At 42.1% G+C, this 17,142-nt stretch overlaps 1 protein-coding gene across 1 annotated transcript in view; it reads left to right on the forward strand.

Annotated features, from left to right (window-relative positions):
• The first annotated feature begins 2,982 nt into the window (after window positions 1-2,982).
• Window positions 2,983-17,142, forward strand: part of SLC20A2 (solute carrier family 20 member 2) — a 97,121-nt gene continuing 82,961 nt past the window's right edge. The window contains exon 1 of the mRNA XM_019522240.1: window positions 2,983-3,065. The gene's annotated coding sequence lies outside the window, so the exon portion shown is untranslated. The remainder of the gene's footprint in view (window positions 3,066-17,142) is intronic.

The following is a 17,142-nucleotide window of genomic DNA, read 5'->3' on the forward strand; positions in this document are numbered from 1 at the left end:
AGCCTATCAGGAAGATCAGGGCAAATTATGTACTTGGCAGTGCTCTCAGAGCTAACCTTACATAAGCAGTTCTACAAAGCAAGAAGAGCGAAAGTCTTCAATTACCTTATCACATGTTGTTTGTTTTGCAAGACAGACTTGCAAAGGCAGGGTAGTAGCCCCAGGAAAACTGTTCTGTCTCTGGCTCTATCATCATTTCTATGTTCTGTTGTTAGTGGTTGTAACCCGTTCAGGTTTAGGGGAGTTTCTTGAAAGTGTATTACCTTATAGTATTAGAATATATTTTTGAATACAAACTTTGGGGTGGGGGGGGAACAAATCTCTCAATACATACCTGATAATATTTGAAAAACTAAATTGCTCTGATAAAAGTACAAGCAAGCTGCAGGAAGCTTAACTGCTAACTAAATTATTTAAAATATAAGGTCAAAACTTAATTTTTAAATTTTTTAAGTTAATCTTTGTAATTGCCTGTAGTTTGTTCTGCCTCATTGCAGAAATGCGTAACAGGTTTGTCATCTAAGTGTACAATTACAAGACAAAAAGCATGGATTTGACCTTCATCACCCTGGAATCTTGGTTTTAACTGTGTAAACTTAAACTGTTCATTTTACCAATGCGACCCTCCATGGGCATTCTTATTTTGGCATAGTGGGGTTAGAGCCTTGTTGTAGCCCTGAGGGTGCAGGAAGTGTGTAAGGCTCCCTCTACATGCCACAGCTTAAGGTGTTATCAACCAATTAACACCTTATTACAAGTGGGTCTTAAAAACCTCCATCCTTGGACAGACAAGGTTCTTTGGGTAGATGCAATATCTTTTATTAGACCAACTAAATAGTTGGAAAAATTGTTCTTTGCAAAATTTTGGGCACAAACACCTTCCTTCAGGCACCTCCATTCTTGCGAGGTTTTTAAGACCTGGCTAGACAAAGCCTTGGCTAGAATGACCTAGTTGGCTATGGTCCTACTCTGAGCAGGGGTCTAGACTAGATCAGTGTTTCTCAAGGATGGGTGGGGTGGGGAGGGAACGGGCAGGGCCAGAGGGGTGTCATAGATCAGGGGTGTCCAACCTTTTTGAATGTGGGGCCGGATCACGAACTTTTTATCACCTAGTGGGCCGGCAAGCCATATTCAAAGACCTCACAGGAAGTGGTATCACATCAGGAGGTGATGCCACGTGACCTTTGACACCCATGAAGTTGCAGGAAGTGACAATTAAATGGGTCTAACCAGTTCAAAATTCTCCCTCTATAGCATCCACCTCTGCCACTGTTTGGCCAGGATACTGAGCTACATGGACCATGGGGTGACCAAGCATGGCACTTTTTATGCTGTTATGTTCTTTGGCTGAGCTTCCAAACTATTGCTGAGATTTGCAAAAAGGCATGTTACAAAGTTGTCGTAAAAGATTTGGAGCCCTCTGAATCCCATTCATTTTAATGGAAGTTGGCCTTTTGACTCAGCTTTGAAAATCTCAGGCCAAGGTGCTAACCAAATAAGTCGGAATATATTTTGCATTTCTATGCAGTGCATCTATATGGGGCTCTCCAAGCATTTTACAAACATGAAATGAACCTCAGGATGAGCCCAGCCAGAGCAGCAGGGGCTCACCTGTGCTGGTCGGTCCCGAGCGGTACGTGGCTCCGCCACCACTTCAGCTGGCTGGTGCTGACCCGGGAGGGTCTGTCCCATCCAGAGCAGCACGCAGCTGAAGCTGGCTTCCCACGCGCTACTGGGGATGGGAGGAGCGTGGCCAGGTTGACACCAGCCACCAGAAGCAGCGGTGGACCTGTGTGCCGCTCAGGACTGACGGGCGCAGGCAGGGGGAAAATGCAGCTCAGCCCCTGCTGCTCCAGCCGGGCTCGTCCCATCCTGTGCGGTACATGGCTCCGCCACCCCCTCTGCTGGCCGGCCTCCTCCCATCGCAGTGCCGCAGGCCACAGAAAATGCCTTGGTGGGCCACATGTTGGACAAGCCTGCCATAGATCTTTGCAAAGGGGTCCCGGTAGGAAAAAGTTTGAGAACCACTGGACTACATGACCTCTTGAGGTCCCCTCCAACCCTAACTTTCTAAGATTCTATAATTAATCATGCCTTGTGACCCAGCTACATATTCAACCAATGAATTGTGTGATAACAACCAATAAATAGGCTACAGTTATTCCAGAATAAATGTATGCAGTAATTCCATAGCTTGTTCTAATCATGCCATTAACTGAATATGTGGCTAAGTGCTCTATTAACTGAGGTGCTTCCACCCATATGGGTGCACCACCAGCCCTGCGCGGCCCTGCTCCTGCCCTAAGCCTTGTTAGCTTGAAGCCGGGAGCACTGTGAGCCTCCTGAGGTTCCCACTGCTGTGATCCCCATCAGCTCTGAGGCTCGCAGCCTCGGGACCTGGTGCGGGGGGAGCCTGGGTCCTGATCCTGGGCTCCCCCTGCACCTGCCATAATGATGGAGAAGCTCTAATACGCCTCTTGCCTTGTATCTGTGGCACCATCGCGTGCGACATCCCGTGGCACCTTTCCCGGCACCAGAAGAGACACGGGTTTCGTGCCATACCCTTTTAAAAAGTGGCGGCCGGAGAAGCTTCTGCACCACAGGTGGGTGTGAGCCAGGGGCAGGGAGAGGAGTCCCTCGAGGGCTCTGTGAGCCCCGGGCGCAGGGACAGGCCCTACCCCTACTGCACAGGGAGGGTGCTGAACAAAGCTCATTGAACCGCATGGGCAGCAGCCGAGCCCCGCCCCGGAGGCCGGCAGAGACGCACGTGCTTCCAGGCTCATGCCGCTTCCTCAAAGCTAGCGCTCAGCCGGCCTCCGCCCCCTTAAAGGTAAAGCATCTGCGGGCTGCAGCTGTTCCCCTTGCCTCACACTCGCTCTCCTGTCCTGGCCTTTAACGCCCCATCCCCCCCCACAGAGGCCCCCGGAACGCGGCAACAGCAGCCTCCTTCTGCCGGCATTGGAGTCACCGGAGGGGACGTCACACGGGGGGAAGGGGCTCCGTTCCGCTTCCGGGTCGCTCCGGCGGCAGCTGCTGCGCGTGAGGCGGACCGGGCCGGCCGCGTGGTGAGTCGGGGCGGCTGCGCGGGGACCTGTCTCCGCTGGGCGGCTGCTCCCTCCGCGGACTGGTCTTGTCCGTGCGGTGGCGGCCATTGGCCCGCGGGGGCCTCGGTGCGGTTGGGCTGGAACTGCCCGGCGGGGGGCGTTGACGGTAGTTGTGTGCGGGATGGTTCACAGAAGGATGTTCCTGCCCGGGGCGGGGGTGGACTACAGCCCTGGAGGTCCCGCCCGATCTAAGTACACCCAGCAACGGAAGTAGGAGCCGGGCAATGGGTGTGTGCAGGGTCAAAAGGAGTTGGGAGGGTGGCGGCCGAAGACGCACCAGGCTTTAACGTCAGCTAGGAGCAAGGGGCACGAGGAGGTCGGTGCTTTTGCTCTGTTAAAACGGGGGAAAGGAGCACCGGCAGACCCAGGACTTTGACAAGTGGGGTGCAGGTGGTGAGGCACATCCTTGCACATACAGCAAACGCATTTTTCTCCCGTTGAAAAGAAACGAGGTGGTGGGGGCCTCGGGCTGTATTGTTCAGTTTAAGATTGAAGGAAAAACGAGCAGAGCTTCATCGGAACGAGCTAAAAGCAGTCTGCAAGTCTGGGGAATGGGAGTGTCCTTACCAGGACCATCTAAAAGCAACAGAGCGGCAGATGAAAGGATAGCTGTGTTGGGCAACATGAAAGCCATTAAGAAGGAGAGAGGGTCATTAACACTTGTGGGATGGAGCAGTTTACAAGGAATGGGATCATCCTGAGCCTCCTGGCTGCCTGATTAATAATGGTGCTGCCACTGTCAAACAGCTTGTCTTAAACAGTGTGGAGCAGGAACTGCACCCCCCCCTCCGCCCCATATGTGCCCCTGTAAAGGAGAACTAGAGCATAAGGATATTTTAGAAAATCTGAAATGGTCTTGTGTCAGAGAGGGGTGAAATGGGGTTGGGGCAATGGGGAGATGATGCTTATCTTAGACCTTGTTTTCCGGGTAGTTAAAATGAGAGATTTTTCAAGACTTGTGTCAAAAGAGGTACTGGGGCAGTAGGCACCCTTGGCCAATGCTACTAAATGGTTCATACCCCGCCCTTTTAAAGGAACGTGGAGTGCTTCTCTACAAAAAAATGCTCTCTGTCCTTAAAAACAGACTCTGTACCAGAGTACTGGATGGGCAGTTCCTGTATTTGTGGAACGGTTGTAAAATCTGCCAGTTCTGCTTTTGCTGTTTGACCAAATCAGCCTGCAGCATGGTTGACTGTTCCTAGATGATATCTGCATGCATATTGCTTTGGTGTTAGCAAGTGGTGGCTACATTTTCAAGTTCCCTGGTCAGGCTTCGTGTGCTTGATGTTATGTCGCTTAACAGCACAATCTCTTAAGCTTGTACATGAACATGGGCCAATAAAGTTTGGGATTTACTGCTAGCAAATATTCTAGTATTGTAATGTAATTCCTGACATGTGAGAGTGCCTGGCCTTCTGTAAGGCTACTGTCAACCGGAATTGCACCTGAAACTCATGTTCATAATAGATGTAACTACAACAAGAATACCAGACTAGAAGAGCTCGAGAAAAAGCATATCTTTGCATGTTTCATCTACTCTCTCACCTCTTGTTTTTGCAATTCTGTCACATAGCAGCAGGGGGTATACGCATTAAATTATCAAGAACCTGGTTTTTCTTGCATTTTTTCTTTTCTTTTTAACTAGAAACGGATGGATTTTATCCCTCTCAAGTCGGGTTCATTTTTGGTAAAATTGACTTGTTTTAATTTGTCCCTTTTAAACAAGATTCTCAGTAAGATATTATCAGTTCTTAGATGAGAGAGTTCTTTTTTTCCTTCTAATTGGAGTAAGTAATTTCTAGGGTAAAGAGGTGTATTGAGTTCTACATTTGCAAGGAAAGGATTGAGAATTGTTGGCTCTCAAAATTAACTTAGTGGAAAAAAATTAAGCAATTATTTAGATAGCAGTAGTATTAAATGGTCAAGTAACCCAGGTGTCTGACATGCCGTGTACAGTAATTCAATCCAGACTCTCCACTCATCTAAGTATGGCTGTCTTTAGTGTCCAAAGATGACTGCTTCACACATGAAAAGGCTCATGAGTGTTCCGTTTCTGTGCAATTTTATGCATCTCACAACTATAGAAACAGGAAAGGTTCCTGAGTGTGTCTCGGAAGTTTTCCAGTATGCCACAAATGAACTGGCATGCAGCCTGGGAAATAAGACTCTTTCAACAAACAAAATGTACTTGGCTGAAGGTTCAGTGATATAAAATAGTCTGTCTATATAAAATATAATTCCTTCATATTATACTATGTCTGTAAAAAATCAAGATGATGCTGTATTTAGCAGCAATCTGATACTACACATTTCAATAAAGAAACATTTTAAAACAATCTGTTCTTTCCAGCTTATTAATCAAAATGGTCTTTCTGTGTACAGTAGGCAAGAATATTCCACCTTTCTATTAAAGTTATGCGTAGAACAACTGTGAGATGATGTTTAGAAATAACATGAAGCTGTGCTTGTTTCATGAAATTAGGGTACAGATATAACAATCAGTTAAGTTTTTCTGTCTTACGATTTTTCCTTTGAAGAGCAAGAGTCCTCAGATAGGAAAATAAAGGAATATTGTCCAGGATACATGTTCTTTACAATAAAGAAATCACTTCTTTGTGTTGTTTGAAAAGAATGGTGCTTAACCTTTGTCTAGATCTTGTTATATTCCAGCTCAAGTATTCACTGCGCTGTTTGGTTTCCATATCTTATATTTTTATGTTGAATTTCTAAGGTAATGTGTGAAAGCATGTTGCTCTCCCCCTTTGTTTACCAGCGTAAACAATACAGCCAGATTGCAGCTTTTAAATATGTACTTGTAAAAGTTCTTTAAATAATATTTAACAGTTAATGATCAGTATTGACTACATGAAAAAAATGAGTTGCTTTCGTAGTAGATAAAATCTGTACCTACGAAGGAGCTTACATAACATCTTGATATGTAGTGCTGAGTTGATAAATCAGGTTTGCCACAATAATTCATGATAACTAGCGTAATAAGAATGTACAGGCAGTCTCAGAACTCATCTGTGAGTCACTTTGTTCTTACTAAGTTCTTGGATCTAACTGGAAAGGATAAATTTGTGATCTATTTAATATTATGCCACGGTTCTCTTTAAGTTGCATTTGTTTCAGAGAATGCTACGTAGAGATGGATCATTTGTTTTCTTGTTAGGATGCTGAGACCTATTTAAAAAGATGCTATGAAATCTAGACCTAACTAATCGTTTCTAATCACAGAAAGCATGTGAAGGAAAGCTTCCATAGTCTGGTTTTGTTTAGCCAAAAAAAAGTGAGGTTTTTTTTTTTTTCCAGGTTTAAAACTGCAAGTTTAAACTTCCTTGCCTTTTATCACTCAGTAACTAATAAAGCAATATTGCATATGATTCTTTTTTTAAAGAAATGTTACTGGTAGTTTAAGAATATTCAGTTAAAAGCTAAAAATTAGGAGCTAATATAAATGGTATAATATGTACCAAGTGTAAGGCTCTTCATCCTCAAACTGCTTTACAAGCATCAACTAGTTACTGTAAATTATAGCTCAGACTTTTTTTTTTAAAGTGCCTAATACCCATAATTAAAGCCAGCATTCAGCAGTTCTCATTGCTGTTGATGGGAGCTATTGTCTGCTAAGATTTAAGGTGCCTATGAAAAAGTTTTGAAGTTTTGGTCCTGTATTTTTTTTAACTCTGAGCTGCTGCTTTGTCCCCCTAGTTTTACATGAGAATTAAAATGTCCCCTTGAGTGGCAAAAAGTAATCTTTGTGCCTATAGCTAGCTGAATAGACTTTACTCAGCATTGTGCAGAAATGTTAGCTTTGCACACAAAGCTTAGTAACTTTCAAGAAGCCTTGGGTACACTTCTCAGTGTCAAAAATTATTAGTATGAGCATAACCAGTAGCATGGGTGCATCCCCACATGCAGGGGCATGCGGTTACTGCTGCAAAAATAGCACTGGCACAAATTTTTGCCACTCTTTGCCATTCCGCGTGCCCCTGCACATGGGGTTAGCGTGGGATTATTTGTCCCAGGTGGGGTAGGGAAAGCTGGGGCCAGCACCTGTGTTGGCACCAGAAGCCTTATTTGGGGGCCTCCCAGGTCAGCAGTAGCAATCTGGGTGCCTGGGTGGCAGCCAAAGCATGGTTTTGGCCACCCAGGCTCCCTTTGTGGCAGTGCATGCTGCTGCTGCTTCGCACCACACCACATCGCTTTATTTCAGCAGTGGTTTTTTTTGACACCAAAAAAACACACACTCTCCTGATATAAAACAAACCCACTGCGCTGCAAACCACCACACCGTACAAGCATATTGGAATCCTCAGAAGCTGTAAATTTATGCATCTTGACTTGTTCATGGCTTGTAATTACAATGCTTTCCCTAGCCTCTGCCCCATATTTGAGGGTACAGTCATAGTAATTACAGGTTTGAGTGGCATGATTTTCTTGGTGAGCAAAACTCTTGCTCCAATTTGGAATTATAACACTACATAATTCATTGGGAAAATCATAGGTGAAGCTTTTGTTTAACTTGCACTATTCAACCACATTAGAAGCTCTAAATTTCACAATGCAATCATGGTGTCTTCATCCTGGCATGATTCGATATGACTTGTTCTAATTCTATTGGGAATCTTTCTGTAATCTCACTCTTTTAATTGCATGTAGCACATTAGTTTGTGTAGACAAGACCCAAAGCCTGGCTGACTGTGCTGGGTTGCTCCCTTTTTTGTATGGCCAGTTGAGCAGTTTGTCATGCTGATCTTGATTCTTTGCTTCATTGTCCACAATGACTCCGCTCCCTTATTGTCTAAAATACAGCTGAGAGTCAGGAGGAAAAGTGCAGTTGCATGTCCTTCCCACAGAAATGGATTTATTGCCCCGTGCCCCTTTGGTGCAGTGATGCTACTGCTGCTTATCATTATCAATTCCTGTTAAAGAAGTTATCATTCCATGTCATCTGCAAGACACATGCTGTGGGAGGGAAACAGTCCCACTTTCTTTGGTTTGATATACTCCATTGGCACAATAGTATTAGAAGAAGAACTTGTCACAAAAAATCCCCCCTCTCCCTTTTCTGCTCCCCCAATTATGATTTCCCATGTCCCAAGTTTGAAGAAATGACCAAAAGGCTGTTCTTTCCACATAACACAACTGAATGGTATTTTAAGCATGATAGGTTATGACATAATGGTTCCATAGTTCACTGACATGGTTATTCAAGTGAAGATGCAGTCTTTGGTGGGTTCCCTGAGCCAAGGTTGCTTATGAAGAGCAGGCTTAGTATCTCAGACCCATGAGAATGGAGGTAAGACTCTTTACCTTTCAATCACACTTATCTTGTGGCAAACAAATTGAGGAGGAAGTTCCATGTTCAGTGAAATCATCTTAGCACTCAGGTGTACCAGCTGATGACATGCCTTCTGCCTCCCTGGAGAAGCCTCTCTAGGGAGGAGATTGATATTGAAAGTTTGGTGGCATCACTCATAAACTACCAGAGCTCAGATGGGTATTTTATTGGGTGTGTGACAAACAGGAAAAATTTGCTGCTCCCTTTTTTTGACAGAGGATATGAGGGAGAGGGGAAAAAAGGCACTGGTACCAAGAGTAGAAGATCAGAGTGCAGATTCTTTACTTCTGTTTGGGGAGGGGGGAGGAGAGGAGAATCCAGATAGTCTCTTATTTTTTGATAAGTGGGGAAAAAAACCCTCCACTTGATAAAGCTCCCTGTTACTTGGCTATCTTTAGGATGGCTTTTTGCACAAGGAAAATATTAAATTGAAAGCTTAGCGCTCTGCCTGATCTTCATATGGATTGTCAAAACTTAGAATTCTGACATCTGTTGGAAGTGGTGAAAGGAACCACTCTTTAATGAGATTTATTTAATGTAGGGTCTATGCTGGAACTGGGGAGAGAAACTAAATCCGATTTGTATATATAAACACAAACTTAGATCATTAGTCTACATATGTTGATACATGTGCCTGTCTTTACACATGCAAGCAATTCATTCAAGTTTCTGAGAAGGTGACCAATGCAGCAAATGTGCAGATGCTTAACTTTATTGAGTTGAGATATGTTTGCATAAATAGAGCTGGGGCATAAGTGTAGGTTTGGGGTCTTAATCGGCATCCTAACCAGAGCCTAAAACTGCTTTTTTCCCCCTATGGTTTACTAGTGATGGTTTTTAAAATACAGCATTCTATATATGTTATCCTAGACTATTTTTTTTATGTCAAATAGAGTAGGAAGGATATTTTCAGAGAGAATTGAATGCTAAAGAAATGTACTGCTTACTAAAATATCACCTATATCATTCTGAAAATACAGCCTGTAATATGCTTTTGACTGACAGTGTGGGGTGTGAAATCTAAATTCCTGCGTAGGAAAGATGTATGGTGGTCGTGCAAGGGGAGGTTCCACGTGATCATGTTATTTATGGCACTTTTCTCAGATATCTCTATGTGAATAGAGCAGCTGTTATGAACTTTAACTGGCATAGAGAAGTAAGTGAACTTGAACTACCCCTTTTACTGTTTTTAGATAGTTTTGTGCACCATGTTGAGCAACATTACACTAATTTCTGAGAAATAAAACTAAGAGTTTTTAGTAAGTTTTTATTGGTTTTTGCATGGTTTTTATGGAATCTGGATAAAAAGTCAAGGAGTGCAAAAAAGGCTTATTATTCTTGTAGCTAAAATTTAGTGGAATGTTTAGGGGCAAGCCACCAGTTAGAAACTGGTTTCTAGCTTCCAAATCTATTAGAACATAGTGTGAAGAGAAGGGAGTACTGGCAGAAGATGAAGAAAGGCTTGGGTTTTTGTTTTTTGTTTTTAGGGAGGAAGGTGGGGAAAAAAGCTCTTTAACTTTTTTTTGTTCCTCATATGCATCACATTAAATGATAGAGCTGCCATTAAAGACTGTTTCTGGGAATTTCCCCCTCTGGTGATGCTTAGAGAAGTTGAGCCACATCTGTGCCATTGTTAATTCTAATGGACCTGTCAAATAAGGCTTGGAACAGTTGATGCTTAAAGCTAGTTTAATATGTATATTTACAAGATCTGAAAGTGGAAGTTAGATGTTTTTCAGGCTTTTAATAAATGTACATCTTGTGCCTGTTTGTGGCACAAAATATTGACAATTGTAGCTTTTAAATGTACTTTTGCTGAGAACATATTATAGCTAAAGGTAAGAAAATCAACTGTTTCTATGGTGTGAGAGGAAGAAAATCCCAAAGTTAGTGTTTCAAATCTATTAAGGACCTCTAAAAGCAGTGAAATAATGTTGTACTTCATGCTTTTTAAGAGTGTCCTTGTCACTGCTAGTGGCAAAAGTTCTCTTATCATTTCTGCTGTTTTGTTTACGACAGCAATACTCTAAGGGACCAAATATTAAACCTTCTTTACTTAAATTGTCTTTCTTGTTGACCAGTGCAATTACAAAACAAATGTCCTGGTACATTGCTGTGCTTTAGGCTGTAAGTTGGACCCTCTACCTTTGTAAATGGCAGTTGAGAAGTACTGGGTCCATTACTAATGTTTGGTTGAGATTTGTTGATCCTCCCTCTGGATGGGGCTGGGAGAAAACTGTAGTGCTAGTAACCTTTCAAGAAAGTATTATGATCACTTCTCTAGAAATTGTCTGTTTACACTGACTATCTGGCTATCCAGTGGTGTTTAAATTCAAATCTTTGAGGAAGGTAATAGAGAAATGTTGGAAGATGCAATTCAGGTACATTTAGAATCTTTCTTGGACCCTAGGATGTATCCACATGTGTAGATTTATCAGATATGGTTGATCCCAAAGGGTTTTATTTGTGGATCATAGGAGGAGACTGAGTTGCTTTCAGGTGGCTTCAGTCTTACACCTCTGAGAGAATCCAAGTGTAATTATGCACATTGGTGAAGGACAGCCTCAAGGATGAGGGGGCAGCTGTTTCTTTCCCACTGATTGGGGAAAATAGCATTTCTCTGTCATAATAGAGTGATTCAGTCCTTACTTGATCTTACAGAAGAAATACTGATGGCGAGAGAGTTGTTCCATTTTTCACAGATGTTGAAAAAAATGCTGTCTTCAGTTGGATGCCGGTCTTCGTAGGGCAAAACAAAGGCAACCTTCTTTCCTGTGGGATGTTGACCAAACTCTTTTTTTCCTCTTCTCTGACGCTCAGGGTGTGGAGACATCTACAATTCCAGGACTCTCACTGGAGCTTTCCTGTGGAAAATTGTTCAGATCAGTTATGGAAAGCAGAGTTGTTCCACTGGGGAGCCTACAAATGACTAAAACAGGGTTTAGTATTACAGCTACTTTCATTTGAACTCCGTAGGCATTTCTACGAGTGGGTGTGGGCTTTTTTTCCACAAAATGTTTACACTGAGCAAAGGTGGGCATAGTGTTTGGGGGACACTGCAAGCTGTCAAGGAACAGAAACAATCATCACGACTTGAGTGGCAATTTGCATTGTCTGATTAGTAGGCACACAGAGCAGCATTAGCTGCAAGTATTTCATGAGCAAATCTATAGGTGAAGAAGGAGAATTAAATTTGCTGCAGCTGGGAACCCTCAGCTCCCCAAAGCCACAGTCCTGTGTAAGAATTATTCGTCCTCAATGTGCAGGGGATGAACAAGATGACAAGTACAGCCATCATCCAAGAACTTAGGTGGCTACTCTGCCCACAGAGCTTGAACAGAGGGCAAGGAGAGAGTTCTTTGTTGTGGGGGACAAGTTCTTATAAGATCACTAAAACCTAGCCAGGAAAACAGCCCAACTGTTGTTAGTCCCAGCAGAACCACTAGATGCCAGCAGCACAGTGTACAGAAGAACTGTTTGCCGATGTGGATGGCAGCTCCTCTCATCCTAAGACTGTGGGAGGAGCAGGAAAATAACTTATGAAAAGTGGATCCAGAGCAGACAAAGGATTGGTGGAAGAAATGCCAACCTCCTAGGAACCCCAGGATCTTGGACAGCTTGGATTCTGCTGGGTGACAGTAGAAGGGATTATATTTCTTTACTTCAGGTCATGTTACTGTTCCTTAATAGAGCCTAGAGTGGCATATGAATCCTTTTAGTCCCCGGTCCAAGATTTCTGAGGATAATGAGGAGAAGGGAAGTGTGCCCACAGCCAGACCCCTCTTTCAAAATGCAGAGCTCCATTTGCAAATAACAGCAGGACCCTGTTCAGTATAGTAAATTGGCATGGAACAAAAATTGGTTGAATTGATTGGTGTAGCAGTGAGGAATATAACGTCTGTACTGGTTCTCTATCAGATATTGATCAGGAAGGTTTTCTTTTAAATATTTGTAAACCATAGGAAAGGCACTATTGATGATGTATTCAGCTGTTGGTTCTCCTTTTGTGTAGCAGATAGTGTTACAAAGGAAGTTCATTGGTAGGCAATGGAAATGATTAGAGCCAGAGAAAGATTTGCAATGGAAAGTGGAATACAGAGTGGAAATAGCAATACCAGTTCTTGCAATACAGGAGCAGGAGGACATAAAATGAAATCGAAAAGCAATGCATTTTAAACCTGGAATAATTATGCCTCATGATATTTATTCAGGCCAAAAAGTAGTAAGATTCCAAAGAGGATTGGACATCTATATAGATAATGAGAACATTCAGAGTTGCAGTAAACAGAATTAAAAATAAATTAGGGATATAAGCCTTCATACTAATTGATGAGGTCAGGAAGGCATTTCATTCTGTACAGATTATATCATTGTCCACTACAAAATATAGTATATCTTTCTCTGAGGCATCTGGTACTCGTCACAGTCACAGCTGGGATTCTGAACTGGAGGAGCCACTAGCCTGAACACCCTCATGCTGATTGGGTGAAACACAAACTGGCTTTTTAAAACTTATCCTGTCCAAAATTAAGGTTTTCATCAAGGCCAAGAGAGGGTCAAGGAGTGCTTTTTTGGCTGTCAGAATAAAGGTACCACTCAAAGCCAACCACCCAGGTAGTTTTCCCCTAATAATGAGCTGGAAGGATCCCTGGCAGTGTCAGTGCTGTGATGAGGACTGCTGTTGGTCTCAGCCCACTAGTAAGCGGGGAAAAAAAAAGACAACAACTTGTTCCTTTGGGATTAATTGAAGATCCTCATGTGTATGAGTCTTAAGGTTGTGGTCAGGATCCAATTTTTCTCCAACATTTTGGTTTTCCAAAATCCTTAGATATTTCCTATGGTCTGTTGCTTTGTTTACTACAATAAATGTAGATTTATTGTATAAATCTGGGTATCCACGGCTCTCCGGTGAGATTCTTTGCTGTAGGCAGATGTCCGATTTAATAACTGAAGATTTCAATAATTAAAAATTCCCTTGAATTAGGTCAGTTTTTTTCAACATTTTATTTTGGATGCTAAAGTAGGGTAGTTAGAGTGAGAGTCTAGTGGCCTGTAATAAAAAAAAAAAAAAAAAGAAAGAAAGAAAGAAATCAGCTTCTGTATTTGATTCAGCATGGCAAAATTTACTTTCTAAAGGGGAATCCATTTTTTTGGAGGATGGCTGGATGATCAATTTGTCCCAAGTAAAATATTCCTTGTAGTCCACTGGTGAATGAGTTCCTTGTGTCTTTCTGGAAGAAGTTCTCTGGCATTTTAACCCCATTAGGTTGCCAGTGTTCTTCTGTATTGGTCTAAACTGGAGTCTATGGTACCTGCCTCTGGTGTGTGAGGGTCAAAGTACTGCTTACGAATGACATGCTGTTGGAGGCACAGAATTTGAAGGGTTCCTTGTATCTTTTCTGTAGTTGAGCAAAATAAATCTGCACATTTTATGAATTCTTGGGGGAAATGCACAACAATTAACATTCTTGCTGTGCAGAAAGTACATGTCTATCCAGCAACTTATGACTATCAATTCTAGTATCCTAGCATTTGGGATTTATTGCTGTTTTCCTTTTGGATTTTCAAATGTCCCCTGAAAGGACACTGAGGACAGGGTAGCCTATCTATATCCATCTGAGTTCTGTTCTTAAGCCATCTTCTCTATTGGACACAAAAGCCCTCTGGGGTGGAGTGGGAACTGGGAACCTGTCCCTATATTTGTTTTTTCTTACAAGAGGTGAAAGAGGAACTGGTGTGATCATGCTGTCCTGTGTATGGGTGTGAGGCATGTTGATCATGCAACTCTCTTTGAGCAAAGTGTTCCTGTGGGTTTACAACACTGTCTCCAAGCAGGTCAGATGGAGAAGGATGGCTGTGTGCTAAACCTCAGGGTGTTAGAAACTTGTGGGGTTGCAGTTATAATATTTTGGGCAGGTGGCTGATAGGGCTGGAGATGTTTCGTTCCTTTGGGAAAAGTTTTTGCTACTGGTATTGGTTTAAAGATGGCCTTGGCCATGGCAGGGAGAGGTGGAATTGTCTTGCAATCTGTAGTCCTCTCTGAAAGAACTTCAGGACTTTGTGACGGACAATGCTGAAGAATTTTCTTGTTTTTGGGGGGAGGGAGAGGGGTTTGTCACTCCCTCCAATTCAATGTGCATATGAGTCCATTAGAGAAATGGTGAGTCATTTAGAGTTGTAGTTTCCTTGTTTTGTGGATGACTCATCTTCATGCCTTCTTTTGTTAGAATCTGACGGTGCAGGTGCCAGCTGTATGTATGCCTGCTTGCTCTTAACATTTGGATGAGAGTAAACTGGTTGAGACTGAACTGAAGATTAGGTTGAGCTAACATTCAGTAAAAAGACCAGAAGCTTGTTTCAGTTAGAGGGAGGAGATGAAGAGAGGAGGAAGGTGTAGACAGACAGAAGTAATAATCACAGAAGTAATATATACCTTTATTGCTTCATAAGTAATATTTTCTGGTTCAATGAGAATGTATGTTGGTGGTGATGTTTTTTGTTTTATGCCAGTTTTGTAAAATGCAAATATCAGAATGGTCCAAACTCTGGAAATCTTTCTGCCAAAATACAGCTTAAGGAACGCTGGAGAAAATACTTGTTTTAAGGAATGCTTTTGTAGTGGGTTTTCCACCTCAGTTGTAAACTAGCTCTAAGCTGTATTGGTGTCTCTTGCTGTGGGCTCTAGGCAGGACAGAAATTCAGTTGCATTCAGTAGTAGATGGGCCAACAGTTTCCTTTGCTTGAATTGGCTGTTACAAACTAGAGTCAAAGTCTGTGGTGACAGATATCTTCTATACTGTCTGAGGAGAGCGTGAGCTCTCAATTGCTGTGTTAGTAGGGACAAGAGGTTCGGAGAGTTGTACTGGTAACCTTAATGCTGTCCATTGAGGTTTTGTGCTTATCTCTATTGGGACTCTCTGGTCTTGAAATAAATTCCTTTTTCCTTTAAGTAATTTAAATGAAAGTTAGGATTTTATTAAAGACACAGAGGCAAGTTGTTGTTCAGCTTTCCTTCATTCACTCCTGTGATGTTTCCTGTTTTGCTTCTTGAGATACAGGTCTCACGATGAGGAGCTTCTCGGAAACAGAAGTCTGTTCGATGAGTCGGGATGAAGACAAGTCATAAATTTGAGAAGTTGGCTCAAGTTTCCATTGCAGGCATGGGAAGTTTCTGATACCAAGCCCAGTGAGAAGAGCCTGGGTAAAGAAGAGGGAGATGTAGATCCAGTCTTGATAGGAGGAAGCAGGGGCAGCAGGATCTGAGAGGACACTGCACAAATGTCACATGGCTCTCTTGTTTGTTCATCCCCTCACATCCTTGAACTGTAATACTTTCCTTGTGTCTTTAATATAATCCTGACTCTGAATTCACCCTAGGGAAAGCATAATTGTGCTGTACTTTTCATTGTTGGATTGTTCCTGCTTTACACCTTGAAAATAGGTTTACTTTTTATTTGGATACACACCAGTTACAAAACACAGCATGGCAGAGACTTTGCTTGCATTTAGTATAGTAAGCCAACTTGTAATGCAGAGTGCTGCAAATGTGCATCACAAATTGAGCAGAAAAGTGGTGTCCTCCTGTCTAATCCAATTTGCCACCTACTGTCCAACATAAAAAATATGACCTCAAAACTAAGATATTGAATAAGTGTTTTGATTTTCACAAGTGCAGAATGCTCAACAGTTTCTATTGATTTTAATGGTACTCTGCACTTCTGAAAAGTTAAGAGTACTTAGTAAAACACTAAGTTTAGGCTCCTGTATTTTGAACACCTTGGCCCTGAGATGAAATATCTGATCAAGAGCAACTAGGCATGTTCTCCATTACCTGATGTTTGTGAGCCCCCCCTTTCCCTGCAATCATGATGACACTTGATATTGCCTAGTGTGTTGTGATCATGTAATCAATCTGCATTGTTTGTAATGAATCTGTTCAAGGATTGGGGGCGGCATTAAAAGTTTACCTAACTTACATGTTTAAATCGTAAAGTTTTATAAAATTTTCTGTATTAAATAGCATTTCTACTGGAGGTGTGTAACAAATCTGTTGTTTGTTTTAAGCTGAACTAATTGATGTAATTAACAGTGTTTTGTCCTTAATAAAATGTTAGTTATTTTTGAATTATGACTAAAAGCTTGACCTTTGGCATTGAGTTTCACTTTATGTATCACAAAGTTTTACAAATCCAGTTGAAAGGTATAGTTTCTTAATGGTATGAACTCTACATTTATTTTCATTTCATTGTCAATTAATTCAGAATAATTAGACTTATTAGAGTGATAGAAACAGTTCTATAACTTGCAATAAGGGAACCAATATGTTGGACTTGGGACCTGAAGAAAAATGCAATGCATTTGAGAGCTCATATAAATCTATCCCAACCATGTAGTTGGTCCAGTGAAAGTTATTACCTACAAAAATCCTGCCTTTAAGGTATTACTTTCCTACTCATTCCCATGCTACAGTGACAGGGGCTATATGAAGGCCTAGATAGACAATCTGTTATGAGAAATTCCTGTTTGTGTATTACTAAAAGCTTTTAATGGATTCTTCAGCTGCTGACACAGTTATGTGTTAAAATCTGTTAACATTTCAAAAGAGAACGTGAAATTCAAAAGATTCTTCTTGGTGCCTATCTACAGTTCTTCCAGCTACTGGTGCTCTTCATGTTTCATGTTTGCCATGTGCAT

This window comes from Gavialis gangeticus, unplaced genomic scaffold, assembly GCF_001723915.1.
Source record: "Gavialis gangeticus isolate Ggan-Ray unplaced genomic scaffold, GavGan_comp1, whole genome shotgun sequence".
Classification (NCBI taxonomy): domain Eukaryota; kingdom Metazoa; phylum Chordata; order Crocodylia; family Gavialidae; genus Gavialis; species Gavialis gangeticus.